This window comes from Triturus cristatus, chromosome 5_1 (genome assembly GCF_964204655.1).
Source record: "Triturus cristatus chromosome 5_1, aTriCri1.1, whole genome shotgun sequence".
Taxonomy (NCBI): domain Eukaryota; kingdom Metazoa; phylum Chordata; class Amphibia; order Caudata; family Salamandridae; genus Triturus; species Triturus cristatus.
The window spans coordinates 48,907,110-48,930,697 of record NC_140587.1 but is presented as its reverse complement, the minus strand read 5'-3'; positions in this window follow the sequence as shown (position 1 = coordinate 48,930,697).

Here is a 23,588-nt window from a genome sequence, read left to right as displayed (position 1 = left end):
CGTATTTTCTCACAAAATTTTCACACAGTTTCATTAATGAACAACGTATAAACATTCTCTATTGTGTCTGACCCACTAATTCAAAGAATAGTAAGATTTCTTTCACTGCAAGTAAAACCCTTCCGCTTACTCTTCACTCAATACAAGTAAAACCTTTCCGCTTTACTCTTCACACAAGCATCAGAAAACCTGCTACTCCTTCAGTATTACCCTTTCTAGGTGATATAATACCAAACTTTCAGCAGCAAACTCCTCGCTACCAATTATTCTCACTAACATACAAGAAATTATTTCCTAACGTAGTGCTTCTAGTACTGCATAACTTTCAGCACTTTCTCGATCCAGACCAATAACCTCACTGCAGTGTGGCTTCCACTTACCACCTGCTATTCAATATTCCCGGGAATTTCCAGACAACATAAAACAATACATAATGGGATTTGGTTAAAACATAAATCAATAATTCAAAATTTCAAATACAATCCTCACCTAACTAACTATACTAACCATGCCTCTGCTACCAAGTAAAACTGATGCAGCGGAGTTTACCAGCTCTACACATTCACACACACAACACTCATTTGGGCCCATATACATTCATACACTCAAAGAGCTGGCAAATATCCACTGGTCATTCATTTTGTTTACCCTAGGAAACCTTTACATCAGTCTTCTTACCATTCCTGTCTCCTGAGTAAATGCACTGTCGAAAAGATCTAGTAGTTGATTAGAATAGGGAGGAAATAATATAATACATTTATCTTTTATTCAAAGAACCACAGACTCAGAAGGAGTTTTAAAAGTTTATCTGAATCAATAATTTTGTCAGTCGAATCAGAATACACATAGATATACCAGAATTCTCTATCAGGAAGAAAAATAGTACAGTTAGCTTATAATCAATTTGCATTAATTAAATTCTTGCAATGACAGTACCTGAGGAGAAAAAAAATAGAGAGCAGGTACAGAGCATTAACCCTACAGTTATAATTACCTAGAATGGTATGAGGACCTCGACATCAGAGGGTCAGGATTCAGGACCGGTAAGGTGACCTCTTCTAGTGTAACGCCATCGTTACACCCCTCTCTGGTGCTACTCTCTCCGGCTCGGGCTCGTCCGGACCCCTTCCTAGATGTGCTTCCTTGGTTGTTCCACAAATTTTTCCTAGTGTTGGATTCTTCAGTCAGATTGCAGCAAAATCGGGCAGCATCTCAGCATAGCATCGGCATCTCAGCATCAAGTGTGTCTAACTAACCAGAACTTACCTCTGTTATACCAATTCAAATGTATGATCCACCCACAAATGTTTCAATTCCATGTACACCCGCAATTTTGATTGGGCCAGGCAATGGGGTGAGGACATCACACCATACTAAGTGCAATAAATTTCTTTAGTTCTATTGTCTAACTCCCCGCCCCTTAATTTTAATACCCAAAAGCTTCATTCCCACAAGCATTTCCATATGTGGATCGATAAGTCTGTAATACAATGTTGCATCTTCTTCCTCTCGTAGGGTCAAGAGTTGTTCTTCCCATGTCCTTGCTGGGCTTAGGGTTTGGCAGCCAGTCAATGATCGCATTGGTTTCAGGACAAATAGATGTCGCACATGCGTAGTTGCCACAATGAAACAGAGACGCGGTCACCCTCCAAGGCCCAAATATGAACTATTAATGAAGTCAGAGAAGAACATGTTAGAATACAAAATTAAATGAATTCACTGTATACCACTTACTTCTACTCTAACCCCATTTACTTAATACATCTTTTGCATTAACGGCTTAGTAAAACTAGCATAGGTTAGTTTCAGCACGGCATGTGCGTTAGTGCGGTGGTTTCGAGCAGCCTTATTAAAAGCTATTGCGCAGCTGCAAAGACTTTTCCCCCAAGCGACAGAAAACGTCATACCACGTAGATGTGGTAGACGCATGCGCAGAAGAGTTCCCGCATTTTTGGCGGCCATTTTTAGGACACTCGGGTTATTCATTAGTGAAGCTTCCCCTAGATACGATATGCAAAATGTGGTGCAAAATCAGTATTCACGGACAGGTTGGTTACAATGTTATAAGTTATTCAAGAGGATTGCATACGAGCAAGTTTCTTTTTATATGAAAACTTGTTCCATCACACACACCATGGTGATCCTACAACCAGATCTTGAAGGGATATCATAGAGCAACGATATTTATATCAGAGATGATTTATACACACACCTGACTAGGGTGGACCGGATAGTAACAACACTAACATCACACAGTCACAAAATAAACTTTAAAAAAAATCCTAAATTGTTTACTTGAAAGTGATTTTCCTTGAGTGTGAATTATTCACTGAGGCAAGGGTCTGGCACTGGGTTTCCGTCAGAAGCGCTTTACCCTAGCACTTTGCAATATTTTAGGAAAACTGCAGGCATTGTTGGGATTTCTTAATTTAGGACGGATTTACTTGCCACATTAAGTTATGCGAGTTAAGGCCCTGTGTGCTCTAATCTCTTGCCTGTTTTCTGCAAAACATTTGAGGGAAAAAACACTCAGCTTACTTGCATGCTTATATAGTGTGCAATGAAGTGCAAACAGTGCAGCGTGGTTACAATTCACACTTATATTCGGCAGCTGAAGTACATTTTTCTGCAACATATAAAATTCTTACTGTGATGCAGACGGCAATTTTGAAAGAGCATGTCTTGGTGCAGGGAAAACCTATAGCTATGTTTTCTCATTTTCCTGTGTTAGAAGCGGCTACTAAGGTGAGTTGAATCCGTTCCACATTCCCACTAGAACTTCAGGTGATAGCACTGCACAGCTGTAGGAAAGCCACACCTTGCTGCTTGTACTATAGAGGGCTGATTCAATTGTTTTCATATCAATAGTGCCAGGTTCCCCCTTCTGTGTGCAAGGTTACAGTGTCGATTTAGAACAATGCACCTGAATGGATTCCAAAGGGAAATCAATAAAAGATAAACAGCTTTGAGAAAAGTGGTGGTCTTAAAAGACAGGTTCCCACAGGTCCATCTCTCACTTCTGTGATTCAGGGATAACATTTAAGGTCCATACTCTAGCCAATTTTTCATACTGTCTTGGCCAAGGCATAGTGATGGTCTTTATACTTGCTATAAGGGGATCATGGTCATTCTCAACCCTCTTCAGAACTGCCATATCAACCACGTTTCCCCAAAGTTCTAAATTTAGTAGACTGTAGTCCATCAATGATGCTTTGATACCAATACTATAGGTCATCTTTGCTGGTCTATCAGAGGAAGTGCGTCCATTCAAAAAACACACCAGGAAATTTATAAGAAATGTTGAAAAGGACTCCCCTTTCTTGGTTGCTTTTTTTAAAATGAATAGCTGGTTTGGGGACACCGAGCCAATAATCCTCTGCCAGTACCTCTTCATTAATAACATCATCAGTTGGATGAGAATTTTTGGTGCTGCAGCCAGGGCGGCTGACTCCGGAACACGGGGGCTCACGGTTCGATTCTCCGGTGCCGGCGGCAGGTTAGCCCAGCACCTTGTGACTCTGGGCAATAGCTCGCTTAATCTTCCAGATGGCCCCCAGCGCCGGAACACCTCTACGGGGGTAGCTGTGCACTTTACAAATGCTGGTATTTAATTTAATTTAATTTCATATCAGTACCAGGTGTCCATCCCCATCCCCGCAGCTCTCCCTATCTTCCTTATGCTTTTGACAACATTCAACAAAATTCCCCCATATTGCCTCTACTTCATGTGACAATCCATGAAGAATATATATATATATTAAAAATATCAACAGTGCTGACTTCTTTGGTGGCCATAGTAGGGAGCCTTACATGCAGTACATTGGGGGGAGAGGCATTCTTAAGAATAGAAGAATAAATTTATTGTTTAGTTAATAAAAAACATAACAATATAACATTTGTTAACAGTGCATAATACCAATAAAATCAGTTAAAAAAATATTATAAAACAGGTACTTTTTTCATTAGGTTTTGAGCTGTTTCCTTGTACAAATAGCCAATATGTCAACAAATTCAGGCTATTATCTGAAATTTGTTCTGAAGTGCCGTCGTGCTAGTAGCTTAATGTTAAAACATACACGTTTGCAATTTAGTTATAAATAATATAGATTATGTGCAAAAATGTAAGTTTAAAAGAGCAATTGTGTACAACAGCAGCGGGGTGAGCAGGCAAGTTCATTGTTCGTTCAAAGGGGCTTTCTTGTGACTGAGGATAAGTCCTTAAGATCTGACTGAGACGGATCCGTATCTCATTCGGAGTTTAGAGAAACGTTGATGATTTTTTGGTCAGTTACCAAGTTTTTTAGCCGTTTTTGTTCAGCAAGCGTTAAAAATGTTGCTAGGCGGCAATTTAACTGAGTGTTGTCTGGATTAAAACATGCTAGTACCGCTTGTCTCTTTGTTCGGATACCCATTATGTTAAATAGGTTTTTTAGGAGTTTCTGCCGGTCTTGAGCCATATTTTTGCATAGGCAGATTAAATGTAAAATGTCACCTTGCTTAGCTTTGCACAGGCTACAGGAGTCTTGACCTATCCGCCGTTGCCATGGCGGAAGATGTTGGGCACAAGGCAGAACTCCCAGTCTGTACTTCAAAAAGCTCATTTTTGCTGCTTTAGAGTACCCCTGGTTGAAGTATGTTTGTGGGGTCAGAGACTTATATGTGTTCAGAGTCATCCAGGCATGAGCCCTATTAGCAAAGGTTGCCTTGTCTTCAATCAGTGACGCTTGTTTAATGACCTTCCAGGCTAGTTTTTTAAAAGCGTAGTATCCAATTTGGGCGTCCCAGAGCTCCTGTAGTTTAGTGTATTCCAAGGCTGACTGGAGGTAAGCTCTGGCTTGGGACGTGTCTCTGTGTTGCAGTTCTTGCCACAGCAAGCTGTTAAGCATGTGGGATCGAGAGCTTTTGATCTTAAACCAACAGATGATATATGCACCTTGTCTGGCGAGATCTTGTCGCAGGAGCCCAAACTCCAACCTAACCTGGGCTGGAGAGATGTAGTTCGGAAGACAAAACATTTGTTTATAGGCTTTGACCTGCAGGTTGTCTAATTGCTTAGCGTCTCTGCCCGCATTGCTTCACTACCGTATGCAATTGTGGGAAGAAGTTTTGCCTGGGCTACCCTTAGTAAGGGGGTCAGGAGCGGCCCCGTGAGTTTGTGCGCAAGATTTTTCAGAGTTATGGCCATTAATAAGCCCTTTCTTCTTTCCTCCTTCATCTGAGATTTAAACAAGCCTCCTTTGTCTATTATTACTGCTAAGTATCTATACTCATCTGCCGCGTCAATTTTTCTATTACCGAGGAACCAATTTCTCTGGCGTATCGTTTTGTTTTTTTGGATTGTCATCGTCCGAGTTTTTTGCAGGTTTATCCTTAGATTGTTCTCTTCGGCGTAGTTCTGCATTGCCGTCAGGAGGTTCTGTAGTCCGACGTATGTGTGGCTGAGCAGGACTACGAATGAGAGTTACAGGTATTAAGTACTTTTGGCAGATCAGCCAGATATAGATTAAACAGGGTTGGTGCAAGCACACAACCCTGTTTCAAGCCTTTTGAGGTGTAAATTTTCTTGGAGATGTGACTACCATCGCCTAGTTTCACCTGCACCCAGGTATTTGTGTGTAAAAGCTTCAGCATTTTTACTGTATGTGCTGGTGCACCCCATTGATCCAGTTTCCTCCACAGTCTGCCTCTATCCACACTGTCGAATGCAGCACTAAAGTCGATGTAGCACAGGTGTAGTGGTTGCTTGGAGGTTTTGGCTGCGTCGATTATTAGGGATATTGTAAGGATGTTGGTGGTGGTACTTGTTGATTTACGGAACCCAGTCTGATTCCACGGTATAGTAAGACTGGCCTCTGCCCAGCTTGTTAGTTCTTCAAGTATTGTACCTGAAATGTTTTTTGCCTCATTATCAATCAAAGCTATTAGGCGATAGTTGTTAGGATCAGCCTTGTCCCTTTTTTATGGATTGGTGTTATGATTGACCCTTTCCAGAGTTCTGGTATTATTTCCAACCGCCTGATGTCTGTGAATAAAGAATTAAAAATATCCACCCAGGCATCCGGCTTAGCTTTGTAGAAAGCCGGAGGAATGCCATTCGGGCCTGGTGCTCCTTCTCTCCTTCCTTTTACAATTTGTTTCCTTATTATTTCCAGGGGATGATGGCTGGCGTCACCTAGTTGGCTGTTTTCATTGTCACCAAGTTCTTGGTTGCTCGGGTAGGTTGAGGTCTGGCTGATATGTACTTGCGGCATAAAAAAGCTTGTTTGATAATTGCCAGGTGTGTCAGTGGGGTTGTTAAAATGGCTTGACAGGTAGTTTGTCCATGTTGATTCTGTTATGTTTGACCCAATACCGGTGTGATATGGACGGATGATTCCGTTGACTGTTTTCCAGAAGCGACTACTGTTGTTGCATTTTATGTCGCATAGTAATTTTGCCCAGTGGTCATTCTCAGAGTCTCTTTTGATGTGCCATTTAAGTTTCTTCAATTTTGCCCTTTGCTCTTTTAAGTTTGTTCGAAGAAGAGTATTCCACGGTGAATATCTTAGGTTGCGCAGGGCTGCATTAATTGTTTTTTTAAGAGACTTATCTCTACTCGGGTTTTTTCCGAGATGTTGTGCTTATTTCGTATGGGCTGTAGCTCCCGGTTGTTGTTATTATTTTTTGCTAACTGACTTGTAAGTGTGTCGGTAAATTTTTCCCAGGTTTCTATTTGATTTCCTGGGCTTTCAGCTATTTAATTGAAAAGTTGAATTGCAGCGTCAGCTTTAGTAGCTATATTTGTTGTTGTGCAGTTAATTCTCCGTAAATTTGAGGTATAAATAAGCTCCTGGGTTGCTTCTGGCGAGATTGTCTTTGAGGCTATACAGGTTATGTGGAATTCTTGTGGGCGATGGTCACTGTCTCCTTTATCCCCCATTCTGAACCCACCAATGTGTTCAAAAAGTGCAAGATTTACAAAGGTGTAGTCCAAGATAGAACTAGTTGTTGAGGAGTAATATGAGGCTACGGGTGGAATGTCATCTGAGAATCTGCCGTTTAGTGCACGCAGGTTTAAGTGTTCCAGATCATCTAGTAGGTGGTTGTTGCACAGGTTATTCTTCTTCTGCTGTGGAACGTGTTGTTTAGGGATATTATAAAGGCCTGTTTGCAGCACTACCTCATATCCCTGAGCCGAGCCAATAAGATGTTGGTTAAAATCCCCAGACAAAATGATCAGAGGATTCTCTGTCGCCATATAAATTTCTGTCACATGTTTCACTAACTCAGTGGCATCTTTTATTTTGCGTTTAGGATGAATGTATGAATTTATTCAGATCACCTCAGTTTCTTTATCCTCAATGTAAATTGGAGTTTTAACTGTTAGAAATGTGTTTTGAGTTTAGATCCATCGTTGTTACTGATGATATACGGGTTGTTGACACGTAAGTGGCCAGCCCCCCAGAGCTGTGACCAAATCTTCCAGATCTTATTGCCGGTATGGAGAGACACGTGTATCCCTCAATTTGTTTCGGGGTCGTGAGCCAAGTTTCCTGCAGTAGTATTATGTCGTGGGCCTTGATGTAATTTAGGAAGTCTGGGTCAGTTATTTTTGCAGCTAGGCCATTTATGTTCCATGAACAGACTTTTAGGCCTGTTGTTCCAACTTGTTGATCTGGTCAATCCAACTCTGTGTGTCTTTTTATGGTACGTGATATTGTTTCCATTTTCCGAGCCTGGTGTGTTGGAGCCCGTGATTGAGATGTTAATTCCTGTTTGTGCCTGTAGTCATCAATGCTCCTTTGGCGAGATCTCCCACGGGCGCCCTTGAGGATACTCGTTGGTGGAGTATTATCCACTTGTTGACCTGTGCCGTCAGTATTTATTAGTGGTGCCGGGTATGCTGGGTTTTCAAATGGAAGTATCTCAATACCCCATTTTTTAAAAACATGTAATTCTGCCAAGATTAATTTTGCAGTTCCGCTAGAGGACCATGTTGTTTTTGTTACTTCCGTAGGTTGAGGATTGTTGGTGTTTACAAACTCTATGGATATTAGATCCGTTGATCTTATCACAGCTAAAGTTGGAATTGCTTTACATAATTTTAAGATGTTGCCGCGATTAAGTATATCCTGAGGACCCCGAGAAACGTATGTTGGATGAAAAAACAGAACTGTTGGGTCTTGTGTTAGTTCTTGTATTTCCAGAGGCATTGGATTTGTTCTGTCTGTTTGATCGGTTTGAAACAGGCCGCTGATTATAGCTTTGTACTGTATATCCCTCTTATTATTTGCAGCCTCAGTTCTGTAGTTTCCTGAGGTTGACTCAGGAGATCTTTGTATGGGGTTTGTCTGTGTTATTCCTCCCCGTCTGAACTGTAGCTTATTATCCGGTAGCCTAAAACTGGAGCATTCGTTGGCTTGCTCCTGGAGCTTAGACTCAGTTAGTAATAGCGCCTGCATTGGCCAGTCAGGCCTAGCTTCACTTCCCTGGGCGTCCCTTGTTACCTCTTGGTTTTGTATTGGTTTCCGGTTGTGTTGAGTTTGATTGTCCGGTATGGGTGCACACAGAGGACTACCCTTTTCTTTTGATCGCGTGTGTATGTTTTGGGGTGTCCAAGATGGACTCTTTTGGTCGGAAGTCTGTTTTTGTTGTTTGTTTTGAATTTTCATCGGGTTTATTGTAGTTTTTGGATCAGTTGAATCACTTTGACTTCTCCCTGCTTCTTGTTGTGAAATTAACGTAGTTGTTATTTGATTTAACTGGTCTTTGTTTACGTGTGTGCAGTTGCGCAGATTCAGATTTTGAATACTTTCAGGTTCCGGGGATTGTTCTAAAGTATCCGCAGGAGAAAAGTCACGTATTGATTGACTGTTTGTAGTGTCTGGGGTATTTTCATTTTTAGCATGACTGTCATGCGGATAGACAAAGATGGGGTAGTAGGAAGACGTACTTTTGTCTGACTTTTGATTCCGACCTTTCCTTTTTTGCTTGCGGCGCTGTTTGGCGTTTAGTTTTGATTCGTCGCCATTTTTGAGGGCACTAGAGGTTGCCTTTACCATTGCCTTAGTGTTTCTGCCCTGCTGTGGAGTTTCTGCCATATATATATATTAAAAATATCAACAGTGCTGACTTCTTTGGTGGCCATAGTAGGGAGCCTTACATGCAGTACATTGGGGGAGAGGCATTCAATGTCCAATTGCTGTACTTGACAATTTATCTTGTATGAAACCAACGTCGAAAGTCCCCCCATGCCTAACCCCACAGCGGTCTTCCCTTTTTTTTGCGTTTAACAGGGTCCATGATTTCTAAAAGCTCACTTAGAGCATTTTCAAACAGGGACCATGTTTCCTGAAAACAATATACAGCGTTGTTGTTAATACATTTCAGCCTGTCTTCATCCTCCAATTTGCTTGCCACATTCCATGACAGGGTAACCAAATAATCCCTCACACACCTAAGTCCTGCCCCCTGTGGCTTAACGTGCACATCCTGTACACTATTAGATGTTACACAGCCCCATTTTAATAAATCGCGCTGCTATTCAATGGTATGGTTGCCATTGATTACCAGGGCCGAGGCAAGCCATGTCCAATCTTGCCTTTCTTCCTTGTCAGTCACTCTTCCTATATTCAGTAGTTTTATTTACTTTAAGTGATCACTTGATGTTGGAAATTGACCTTTTGCAGAGTCACCCCAAAATGTTGCCTTCCTCTTATTTTTTCTGGCCTGTTTTTGTGGGCCTTAAGACTCTGGGCACCTTACCACTGCTAACCAATGATAAAGTGCATGCGCTCTCTCCCTAAAACATGGTAGCATTGGCTCATACCCAATTGACATATTTAATTTGCTTATAAGCCCCTAGTAAAGTGCACTATATGTGTATAAGGAATGTAAATTAAATGCTACTAGGGGGCCTGCAGCACTGCATGTGCCACCCACGGAAGTAGCCCCATAACCATATATCGGGCCTGCCACTGCAAGGCCTGTGTGTGCAGGTAACTGCCTCTTCAACTTGGCATTTAAAACTTTTTGCCAAGCCTTAAACTATGCTTTTATTATACATAGGTCATCCCTAAGGTAGACCCTAGGTATCCTTGCGGTGCTGTGTAAGTAAAATATAGGACATGTACTTTTATGCTTGACATGTCCTGGTAGTGAGAAATAGCCTATATCATATTTCACTGCTGAGAGGCCTACTCCTCTCATAGGCTAGCATTGGGAATTTCCTTATATTGTTTTATGTGGTAATTCCTGATCAGAATGGAGTAGCTTTGTCAATGTTTGGTATGTTTAGAAGGGTACTGATAAATCCGCCTTACTGGTAGCTGGATTTCACATCACTTTTTTAGAAGTGCCACTTTTAGAAAGTGGACATTTCTCTGTGCTTATAACTCTTTGTGCTTGACAGCCTGTCCTCAATACACATCTGGGCTGGGTGACAGCTACACTTTGTGCATTCCCTGTAGACAGCCACAACACAGGAAGGGCGATAGAGGTGGCCCACACTTACATCTGAATAGGTTGTGTCCTGCCCTAACACAAAGGGCTAATTTACCCCCGACTGGTAGTCTGGGACCAAGGCTAGGATTATATGGATCGTTATGGACTTCAGAGAGTTGCTTTGAAGTCACTCCTGAGGCTCTTTTGGGTATGAGTACCAGGGCTCTGGCTTTATCAAATCAGTACACTACTAGCCCTGGGAAGAACTCTGCTGGAGTAAAGACTGCTGTGCTGAAGGGATTGTCACTTTGATGTGCCTGTCTGCTCTGAGGAAATGATTCCCTGCTTTGCTGAGTTGCCCTGCTGCCTGCTGATTTCTGCCCTGTGGTAGACAAGGGCTAGACCCTCTCACTTGAACCCAAAGTGATTCCAAGGGCTTGCCTCCTGTTTTAGTTTAACATTTTTTTAATTGATTTTTTTAACATATAACATATAGCACAGCATTCCGTCAATACAGAATCAAAGGATACAACATTAAGAAATATTGATACAGTCTAGGCGTCTTCATGAATATAAAGATGGGGAGTTCCAATAGTTGGAGATGTGTAGTCTAAACAATTATCCCAGTCCTTTCACTTAAGGCCTTTAAGGTGCCTATTGTTACACTCTTAGTGCTATCAAAACAAATTGCCTCCTGTTTTCTGAAGTCTCAGGGGCACAAAAAAACTTCCTGTAATCCTGCTGGTGCTGCTGGACTCTGCCATCTGTGAGTGCTACTCTTGCCTGAGGTGATCTCTCCAGTCCTTGGCCTCAGAAGTGGGTTCTGCAGCTCATTTCTTTTAAAACCGACGCATCGTCACCACTGCGCTGGTCAGGATTGACACATCGCCCTTCGAAGCTGATTGAGCTGCTGCCCGACAACCGAGGATCCAAAGCCTGCGTGGCTCAACGATGATGCTCTGGGTGGTGTATCGTGACCTTAACGCTTTGCTCCATCCAATGTAATTTTTCAGCGGACCCTTCATGGGTTCTGTAGCTTGCCTGCCCTCCTTTGCAATCGTCCTGAACTTTGAATTTGCCTTGGTCCCTTGTGACCTCAAGTAACCTTTTGACCACTAGTGACTTCTAAGCACTGTTTTCACATTTCATTTTTAAAAATTCATATCTCGGCTTCTACTCATTGAATTTTTGTTGGTGTGGTCTTGTTTTACACTGATAAATATTCTCTATTTTTCTAAATGTGTGTGGAGTCTTTTTGTGGTGTTTTCATTGAGCTACTGTAATGTAAGTGTTACACAAATACTTTACATATTGCCTTTTGAGTCAAGCCTGACTTCTCCGTGCCAAGCTAACAGAGGGCGAGCTAAGGTTACTTTTGGGTGTGTATCTGACCAGTGTGCTGGTCTATACTTGGACATGGTGAAAACCTCTGCCAACTAGAGACCCCATTTCTAACACTGGCTGTAATATGAAGGTTAGAGAACTTGGTTTAATTTAAGGTATGATGAGTGCTTCTTCCCAAGCTTTTCGATGGGCCATGATCCCTTGGCGGGATTAAGTTGGTAGACTCCTTCAGAGGTGAATTGAATACCCGCAAACTATTCCCTTTAGTCTTTGGTTGGTGGGGTGGATACCCATAAGACGGAAATCATCCAAATGGTTTAAAAGTAGCCTGCTTGATACAAACTCCACTTACGTTGTTTGACAGTTCCTTATGCCACCAATTCTTGTTTGGTTCACTGAGGTTTCTCTTTTTATGTTCCGGGATGCTGCTACCTTCACCTCTCGGATTGCATAAAGAAGGGCCTGAAGCCTGGATCTATTGAAAAGGTTTACAATACTAAGGTCAGAGGGTCTGCAAGGCATAAAAGGACGTCATCCATGTGTAAAGCTATGCGGTCCTCTTGGCCGGCACTCGAGTACCGTCCCCGAACCTGGGCATCTACCTAAGCAAGCTAAGCCAAAGGCTCAATTGTCAGCGTAAAGAGAAGGGGAGACACGGGGCAGCACTGTCTAGTTCCTCTCTCTGTGGAACCCATTAATCCGGACTCGGGCAGTGGAATTGGAGTAGAGTGCACAGACCATTCTGCAAACTCTAGGTTCAATACTGGCCCACATGAGCACTAGTTAAAGGTAACCCCAGTCCACCATATCAATGCTTTTCCAGAGTCAATGAAAAGGAGGGCCAAATCATGTGGTAGGTAATAACGGTGAGCTAGAGCCACATGAATCTGTCAGAGGCAGTGACTTCTGTTACAGGTTACATAAAGCCACATTGATCCGGATGGATCAACGTAGCGAGGACCTGCTTTAGCCGGGTTAGCCAGCATGGTGGCAAAGATTGTGACCTCTCCATTAAGAAGCGATATCAGATGGTAATCCACACAAAACGTGGAAGGGGGTTGTGTCCTGGGTATCACCACTACACTGGTCGAGTCTAGGTCTGGGGCAAAGGTGCAAGTATGGCACACTTCTTTATAAAGGGACAGGAGGTGGGGAGATAATGTCTTGCGAAATGTGGTATTTTTCCCCAGTGCCAACCCAGGCAAGGCCTCTCTAACCTCCTCGGGCAGAAAAAGTTCATTGAGCATTCGGGTTTCAGCAGGAGCTAAGCAAGGGCATCAAGGAAGTGAGCAGAAAACCTCTGGTTGCTCCCTGTAATAATAAGCAAATGCCTGGGCAATCTCAGGTAGAGTGTGGCATGGTCGTCCACTGTTGTCGATAATTTCAGGTATAATTCTATTTACTTATTGGTGGGAGGCCAGCTAGTACAACAGTTTTGTCCCGCCCCCAACCATAAATCCGGGCAGTTGCGGCTCACCAAATACGTTTGCTCGCTTCAAGAAAATGATGACGGTTCTCCTTTTGAAGAAGACCCGATTTTTAGGAGATGCTATTCAGGGCATTGGACGCAAGGCATCTTTCCAAGTGAAGAGCAGGGCTCTCCTACTGAGCGATGTGGGTGGAGCGGACACGCTCCTGAGTCCTAGTACTCCCCCAGGCAAATCCCTGCATGCTTGCTTTGCTGGCGGCCCATAAGGTGTCGATCCTCGCTACTGACCCTACGTTATCACGGAAATAAGCTTGAAGTTCAGCTCTAAGGGCTTGAACAAAGGGTTTATCTTGGAAATACCAGGCATTAAGACACCATATGGGGCGCTGGCTGTGGTTGAAAGGTCCAAGATGAAGGAGGAGTGGTGCGTGATCCGATATACCAAGGAGTCGTATTTGGATTAGCGACAGTGCTTGACAGTCAGTGGCGGGCAAAAGGCTAAGTCTATCCGCGAGTGAGTGTGTTAAGCTGTGGAGGTATGGGTGAATTGGTGAAGTCTCGGGTGCCATACCCTCCAGGCAACACAGAGAGTGTGATTGGCGGTGCAGTCAGTGAGATGGCGTGCACCTGTATGTCTAGAGTTGGTAAGGGGTCCGGTTGTGTCAATGTCTGGGTTGGGCATTATATTAAAGTCGCCTCCCAGCAATGTGAGACTCTGTTGTAGATTCAGAAGTAACTTGGAAAGATCCCAAAGGAAGATATTGAGGGCTCTAGGTGGGGCATAAACGCATACAATGGCAATTGCCTGGCCCTCTAATGTGCCTGTCAGGGCAAAAAAACGGCCCTGCCGATCATATGTGGTGTGGGAAACAGTAAGGGGAAAGGAACGCTGCAGGAGGATATCAACTGCTCTGGACCCCGGGTATACCCCTCATGGAAGACCCTGTCATACCCATTACATGCTAGGAAGGGGCAGTGATCCCCCCACAAATTAGTTTCTTGAAGCAGGAGAATTTCGGGAAGTTGGCAATGGGCAAAGGCGAGGACCGCAGCTCGTTTCATACGGTCCAGGAGATCATGAACATTCCAAGACAGTACTAGAAAGTTTATCTTTATAGGGGTTGAGTGTAATCGTGTATAGTGGGCGGCATAAGGGTGGAGCCCATAAAGGCTCAGCAGTGAGGCTGGAAGTGCGCCCGTAAGGCTTCACACACAGTCATGAGTAGGATATCGCTACTATGAATAATGCAGGGATGTGCAACAGAACCTAAAAGGGAAAAAGCAAAATGAACATACATTCTAGGCATGTCAAAATAGTGAAACATCAACAACTTATAGATAAATCCCCACTCCCCCACTCCCACCCCACGCCACACTTCTACCCCAGAAGCATCTGTTGCCCTGAAAGAAAAAGTAATCAAGCAAATCAATGTACACAACAGTGTTCAATCATCAAATAAGAGAACCCCATTCCCACAATAAATAGGAAGTGAGCTGCCATTCTATTTGGTAAGACTAGCTGTAAGAAAGACGTACAAAGAGGTGGGCAGGGGAGCAATGAACACATTTATTAAACAAACAAGATGGCTCGTAGCAATAGAAACCGTGCGGCCATCAGGAATCCAGCTCCAGTCAGATCGTGGAGCTGCGAGAAAGAACAGTGTCTGTATGGGGAGTTATCTCTGCAGGCACTAGCGAGTTCCGTTGCCCTGTTACATCTGGTCCCCCCTCGTCCTCCTCAGAGGCAGGAGACGCCAAACGGGTAGGGAGGGTGATGACGGCCGCACCCGCGGGGATCGCTGAAATGACTCAGATCAAGTTGTTCATCATCTCCTCTGGAGCGAATGTGCTGTCTGTGGGGCATAGACGACAAAACCGATCCCGTAGGTAAGTAGAATCCGGTCGGTGCGACAAGGCGGCAGTAGGGCCGCTAAGTATGCGATCTTCGGTGAGCCACTGCCAAGCAGAGTCAGGGGTGTCAAAGAAGTACGACTTATTATCATGGAGGACATGTAGCCAAGCATGAAATAACAATCGATACTGAAGTCCCACGACCCTGATATTCTGCTTGACCGCTATTTATGATCGCCATCGCTGCTGCACCTTTCAGGTGTAGTCTGGGCAAAGGAGAACCGTGGTGTCGCCACATTGAGGCTCTAGTTGATCCCGGGCTTCTCTTAGTATGGCATCCCTATCCCTGGGGGAGGCTCAGAGTGGTGGTTTGGGAGTAAGCGCTCAATGTGCCCTTTGTACGGCAAACAATGAAGACAGATGCTCAGCTGGCATCCAGTATTTAATCCAGTGTTCTAAGAAATCTACTACCATTTGGGCTGCAGTGCCCTTTGTACCCTCTGGAATGCAAATTATGCGCACATTATTCTGCAGAGAGCGGTTTTCAGCGTTCTCGAGGAGCCTATGAAGCTCCGCTGTCCGTGTGAGCAGGGAAGAACCTGGACCATGAGAGTGAAGACGTCGTCTTCAACCATAGAAACCCGTGATTCAGCTTTTGTGATTTGTGTGCAGGGGCATTTTGCAGGTCTGAATGATGCAGTACGTTCATCCTCACCTCTCCGATCTTTGTCTCCACCAGTGTTTGTGAAGTCTGAATTGCCTGAAGGATAGTGGTACGGTCTCATATGGTAACGTAAGGACAGCCCATTGGACTCACGCTTGTTTACCGCCCCATACCAGCCGGCTCAGAAGGGAATGGAGCGTACTAAAAAAGTGATTGGTGAGAGGAATCGGTATGTTATTGAAGAGGTATACAACTTTGGGGAGGACTATCATCTTTATGATTGGTACTCAACCAGCTAATGACAGGGGTAGTTTTTGCCATTTCTCTATTTGCGTGGTAAGAGTGTCCGCTGCCCGCCCATAGTTAAGACTTAATATTTGGGATGAGTCTAGATGAATATGAATACCTAAGTATTTAACCAACTCTGTGCACCATTCTAAGGGGAACTCAAGGTTCCATGGCTTTGTGCTGTTTGTCAATGGAAAAATGACAGATTTGTGCCAGTTTATGCCCAGTCCTGAGAAACAGCCGAATCTAATAATTTCTCTAATCAACTTGTTTAGATTATCTTGGGGGTGTCGAACATATAGTATTGTGTCATCAGCATACAACGAGACCAATAGGGGGATGGTATTAAACTGTAACCCCCTGTGTAGGTATCTTTCTTGAAAGAGACGTATTAGGGGGTCCATGGTCAATATGAATAATGGAGGGGACAGGGGGCAACCCTGCTTGGTCCTGCGTGTTAGCCGAAAGGGACTGGAGAATGTGCCATTCAAATGCAATCGGGCAGGGCAGTCAGTTTATTATATAATAGGGCGGTCGTGGCAATGAAGCCCAGGGGCATGCCCATTCGGCGAATAACTGAGAGGAAAAAGGACCATTCTAGGGAATCAAAAGCTTTTTTTGTGTCTAACAGAATGGCAGCAGCCGGAATGTCGGGGTTAAACCTATGAATGACCGAGAATACCGTGCAAAGATTTAGGGAAGTGGAGCGATGGGGCACAAAACCGGATTGGGCTGGGGAGATTATGAATTCCATTAGTTGGGACAACCTGTTGGAAATTAATTTTGCTAATATTTTATATTCTAAATTTAGAAGGGACAGTGGTCGATAGGAACCACATTGCGACGGGGCGTTGCCCGGTTTGGGGAGTAGGATTATGACCGCCTCTTGCAGGGTGGGAGGAAGAATCTGCTTTTCTAGAGCCTCTGCATCTACCTCAATGAGTTTGGGAGCCAATATATCTTTATATGTTTTATAGAACTCTCCCGTGAATCCATCCAACCCAGGTGCTGAGGAACCACGAATAGTGTCTATGGCGTGAGTCACATCTGCAACAGAAATGGGTTCAGCTAAAAATTCCTGCATACATTTTTCGAGATAAACTAACACAATGTCATCTAGGTACCTCTTCTGTACCTCATTGTTATCTCCAAGGGTAGAAGAATATAAAATGGTGAAAACTCCAGGAAACTACTCTGGATGTCTTTCGTGGAGGTGTAGTTGTGTAAGTCTGAAGCCCGCACTTCAGTAATGTACGTTTTTTGATATGGTGGTCTCAATAATTGGGCAAGGACTCTGCCAGGCCTCTCACCTTCGCTGTAACGTCTAGCTGTCTGGTATTTCCCCAGAAATAAAATTTCCCTGTCAGTAGTTTCCCTGTAGTCCTCCAGCAGCACCAATCGTCTGCTTTCATATGTGGATGTTGTTTGATGTGTAGAAGTATCATCTAGCGTTTTGAGGTCTCGCTCAAGTCGTGCCAGTGTGTTACAGAGATCTATGAGGACACCAGTGTGTTTAGCAATGCATGTGCCCCTAAGAACAGTCTTAAAACCCTCCCATAGAACCGCCCATGAGTCTACTGAGTCAGTGTTTATAGTGAAGTAGTCTTCAATGGCCTTGTGTATCTCAACCTTGAAAACGTTGTCTTGTAAGGCACGAGTGGGGAACCGCCATTGTCATTCGAAACCCTTCTGGTGGGGGATCTGAAAATACAATATAACTGGGGAGTGATCTGAATAGGTTCTAGGAAGTGTCTCAACCAAAGAGCACCAGCCATAGATATCAGATGAGATCAGCCCGAAGTCGATCCTCGTCCATGTGTTGTGTTGACCTAAGTAGTGTGTGAATTCTGTATTGTTGGGGTTAAGTTTCTGCCAAACGTCCAATAGGGTGAACCGATCACAGAGTTCTCGGAGTGCACAGCGGGCTCTGGGTTTAGAGTCCTGTGCCATAGAGGTACTGTACATGACAGGGTCATGCAATATATTGAAGTCCCCACCGACTATCAGCGTCTGTGGATCTAGCCTATCAAACTGCGATGAAAGAGCAAGAAAACATTCTGGAGCATCAGAATTGGAGGCGTATATGCACAATATTGTAACATTCCTACCCAAGAGGGTCCCGGATACTGCAAGGTACCTCCCCTCGCTGTCTTGGTGCAAGGAACTAAGGCGGAGTGGAACCCTGTTATGTATTAAAATGGCTGTCCCCCTTGCGTAGTTGCTGTAGTTTGCAAAATATCTATTTGTGCCCCAGCTAGAGCCCAAGTGTGCCCTGTCAGTCTTGGGGAGGTGCGTCTCCTGTAAATAGGCGATGTCTACTTTGTGCCTTAATAAATAGTGGATCACCTCTCTACATTTCCAAGTGTTATTCAAGCCCCGCACATTCCATGAGAGTAGGGTGAGGTTCGATGGACCCTCTACATTACCGAACCTGGCCATCCAGCTGGTGTAACATTTCCATAATAGCATTAGAGCGACTACGAACAACAATGACCAATCTTGAATGTTTCAACTGTACAAAAATAGATTGACTCACAAATGAAATTACCCTCCCACCTCCCTCCACCCAGCCAAACCCCAACCGGGGCAGGGCCATACCCCAAATGATAGTGAACGTGAAGTACCAAATTGCTTTATACTGGAGTGACAATCCCAGAAAACAGTACCTCAAAGTGAACCAGACCATACACAAAGGAGGGGGGGGAGAGCCGGGCTCCGCTCTGACCGAAGAGTTGTTTTTTTGTTTGTAGACATGACAGAACTCCTGTGCCTCCGTCGGGTTATCGAAGATGCGGGCCCTGCCATCCACATCAACCCTCAGCCTGGCCGGGTATAACATGCCATAGCTCAGTCCCAGGTTTCTTAGGGTGGATTTGACCCCGTTGAATTTACGTCTGGCCTCCTGAACCATAGCCGTAAAGTTTGGATAGAAGGACAGTTCGGAGCCTTGCCAGTCCACATCACCCTTTTCCCTCGCCAGGCGGAGTGTTGTGTCTCTATCTCGGAAGTTCATGAGGCGTGCCACAATGGGCCTGGCAGGGAGATCGGGGTTGCGGCGAGGCCCCAGTGATCTGTGCGCCCTCTCTATGACAAAGCCTGGAGTGAGTGCCTCTTTTCCGAACAATCCCAACAGCAGAGTCTCAACAAATACATCCATGTGGCCAGTGGGAGTCGTCTCGAGAACGCCAAGTATGCGTATGTTATTTTGGCGACTGCTTGCCTCAAGGTCCTCGTTTTTAATGGCCACCTCTTTCAAAATGCGTTCTACGCACTCTAGACGTTTAGCGGATGTAGCAGTCCCGTCCTCAATGTTGGAGATGCGCGCCTCAGCCACATCCAACCTTCTGTCATGAGCTTGAATTTTGGTGCCGAGATTGGAGATGGTTTTATCAAGGGAATCAAAGAGGCTGTCCAACGCCTTAAAGCCTGCTCTCATCTCTTGGAGCAGGGAGTGCGCCGGGTCGGAGGAGCCGTCTCCCTGGCCGAGGTTCTGCGCAGACTCTGCCATGGTGGGATCTTGTGCTGGGGTGGCATCCGATAGCTTCTCAAATGGAAGAGTTCTCTGCTTAGGGTCTTTGCGGCCCATGCCGCGCAGAGCGATGTTGCCGTGACCCACTAGGCCTCAGCGGGTATTTCTAGGGTAGTCGGACTCTCCCGCCTTGATGCGTGATCTGCCAGGTAGCAATAACAGGCCAAGCGGGGGTAAATCAGGAGGCCAGTCGGTCCGACAGCAGGGGTCACTGTGCAAACAGAAAAAGAGAGATCACCTCAATCCCGCCATTTGTGGCCAGGCTGACGTGGCTGCTGGCTGAAGGCAGGCCCCATACACAGCAGTGGGGGCACAGGCGCTGTAGAACGAAGCCGATGAGGCAGGGAGGAGGCTCAGGCCAGTGAATGCTGTGGACGGGTGTAAGGACCAAGAGCCCACGTAGTAACAGGATGGAGGCCCACAAAAGAGTTGGCTCCCGCTGGAAGGAGGGACGCAAAGTGTTGGCCTGCGAAGTAGGCTACAGGCGGCAAACTGGGGCAGAAGGATTGTCGTCTTCAATGCAACGCCGCCATCAGCATGAGCTCTTGGGGCACCCCGCTCTTGATTCCTCCACAATCAGCTTCCATGCTCGCCTCCATGTGCGCGTGTAGTGGCAGGAGCGCTTCCCCCGGCCGGCAGCGGAGAGTCCCCGCGTTTTGTCCATGCGCATCCTTCCCCCCACAGGCACCACGTGTGTAGCCGGATTTTGCCACGCCGCCGGTACCGATAAGTATCCCGGCAGCCAGCAGCAGTTGAGAGGGGCTGTGAAGAAGTCAGGGCGGGGGGGCGCAGCGGTTCTCACCCGCGATGTAGGCAGTTGGGTCAGCTCCGGGCAGATCCAGCCTTGCGTGCTGGGATGAAGGCAGAGTGATGAGCCTGTGACCAAAAGGCCGCACCGCAGGGTCCACTCGTCGTCATTGCGGCCGTTCCCGGGCACCCAGCGGATCCGTTCTTGTATCAGAGGGATCAGCTTCCCTTCCGATATCTCTCACATTGCGCTTGCTGCGAGATGTCGACGCTGGCTTCAGGAACACGGCGTGAAGCTGGAGAGCCGGACGGAGCTTCAGAGCCAGGCGGCCATTTTAGTCGCTGGCATGGCCACGCCCCCCAGCCTTTCTTGAATGTTAATGTCATAACTTGAGCACCTAGCCTCCGGAGATTTAAGTACTTCCTCCATGTTGTCTACATGCCTATGTATTGACTCTACTCTATTTGCCATCCGCCCAAAACTTCCCTGAATCTGTCCTAAAAGATTAGCACAATATTCTTCTATCCTCGCTTCCCTCGCATCCCTTCTGTCCTCACTTCATGATACCCATTCCTGAATGCTCTCTGGTGAAACTATTACACTCCCCTCTCCTTCTGCCAAGGTGGTAGATTATCTTCAGTCCTTCTAAAATCATCATCTCTTCCTTGGGATAATGACCATTGCGCCATACTACAACCCTCTCTACACAGTCATTCCATCTAGCATCATCTGCATCTCTCCGTTGTAGGGTAGACATTTGATCCATAACTACCCTTCCTGTTGCATCTCTCTTCTGTAATATATGTGATGTTAATGATGAAAAATGCGACTGATCGTCACTGTCTCCTGGACCCTGCTCTTCACCTCTACCCTCTTGGGCAGAAGCTGGATCAAAATGCAATGTAAACTGTGCTTCTAGTTTCCTGACTAGGCTGTCTGGGAGTGCTTGTATGACTTGGCTTTGATATCTGTGGAGCAACACTAGTGGATCCCTTTGGTGACTGTGAAGGTTGTCTCAACTTCAGGATTCTCAAATCCACTGCGGCTTCCTGTAGCTGTGTCAGTGGATAAATATCAGGTACCTTAGGAAAAGTATTTATAGGGCCATATAGAGGTGGGAGAGCAGACAAGGTACTAGTGGGGTCAACATTTGAAGTGTCTATAGACTTTTTACAAAAGACTTGCCATAAGACTAAGGTGGCTGCTCGCTTCTGTGATTTAGCTGTTGCATATTTACTCTTACAGCGTATAACAATATGCTCTAATATTTTGTCAACAAATGTCCCTTCCTTTGACCAGGGATATGTGTGCTTCTGAGTAGCCTTAAACCACTCCCTACTGTGTTTTTGTAACCTTTTCTGGTCACCTGGAAAGGTCTTTTCCATATGTTCTGTGTTCCATAGTCGCCCGTATTTCTAACAACTTTTGCAATAACTTTTATCTGTCTTCTCAATATTGCTTCTTTTTTAAAATATTTATTTGAGACTAGTCCTCATAAATAAGAAATCTGTCTCACTCTGAGGCCATATTTCTATTTACATGCACACATATGCATTCACCATCAATATATTTAAAATATGAACACTTCTAAATGTTAAGCACCATTATTTTCACTCTACACTGTAAAAAGTGTCAGTATCAACTGGCTAATTCCCCCTCCCGCACTCAAGAGAGGATAACCCCTAAACATTGTGTCTCATAGACCATGGAATGACTTCTGGACATTAGGTCCAGGGCGGTAATGTGAGTGTTCCGATCATACTTGGAGGTAAAGTTTAGCGACATTGGCCTTTCAGCCGTCCGTCTATGTCAAATATTGGAACAAATATTGGAAACCCAACATAGAATCACCCACATTGACCACTTCTAACTTTTTATTGGGATAAACACTCTACCAACTACGCAGCACCTTAACTTAATATTGTGCAACACATATACACAATCTTGCATGTGATAAACTTATATTTACATTACATCTGTATTTACCATTGCCAAATGGACAAGTCCTATAATATACGAAACATGGAAAGAAGTCAGCAATGACCTCACCTTAAAGACGGCAATATCCAGGTCCTACCGGCCCTTGTGACAAGCTCACCTGGGATGCACCTATACGCCTGTGGAGTGGGACTTTGACCTCTGAAGACTTGAACAGCATTGCAGCAACCCAAGATGACTTTTCTCAGCTCTCTACTTCGTCTGCGCTCTACTGATGAAGGACTAAACCCAGAAACACGTGTCTAGAAGTAACAGCACTATCGGCACCAACTTTGGTGAAAAACGACAGCAACTTTGAAGTAAGCATACTGGATTTACCAGAATGCAATGGGTTGAACTGTGCTGGGGTGATAGGCAGTGTGCTTCCTCCTCCCTCGTGTTTAAAAAGCTCCCTTGAGCCAAGGAACTGACGAGCTTACCTGCAATGCACTTATGTGCCTGTGGAGTGGTTCTGTAGCCTATGAAAACTTGTGCAGCATTTCAGCAACCGCAGATGACTTTTCTCTGCTCTCTACTAATGTAGGACTATACACAGAAACATGTGTCTAGAGATAGCAGCATTACCTGCATCAACTTTGATGAAAAACTACAACTTTGCAGTAAGCATACTGCATTTGCCGGAATGCAATGGGGTGAACTGTGCTGGCCCCCCCTTCCGCCACCATGAATAGGCAGAACTCCGCCGCCCTCCTCGCACTCAACCCTGGACACCTGCGCCGACGACACCCTAAGATGCATCCTCCTCAACGTGCGCTCCATACACAAACACGCCATGGAAATCTGGAACCTACTCAACTCTCTCCCGACATCGCCTTCTTTATGGAGACCTGGACCAAAGCCACCTCCGCCCCCGACATCAACACCACCATCCTGGATGGATAGAAGATCCAGAGGAAGGACCTTCCAAACCACCTGGGAGGGGGCCTCGCCATCGCTCACAAGAGCTCCCTCCTCCTCACCACCTCCAGCGATACCTTACCCTGCACAGAACACCTGCACTTTCAGATCCAGACCAGCCCTAACACCATACTCTGACGAACCCTCGTCTACAGACCCCCTGGCCCCCGGACACGCTTCGCCACCACCATTAGTGACTTCATCGCACCCCATGCCATCGCATCAATGAACTACATACTCATTGGTGACCTTAACTTCACCTCGACAACCCCAGCGACTCCAACTTCACCATCCACAGTGACAACCTCCCCAACATCGGACTCAAACAACTCGTCATTACACCGACACACAGAGCAGGATACACCCTTGATCCCATCTTCGCTACAGGTAACAGCAGGAGACAACCCCACCTGGGCAT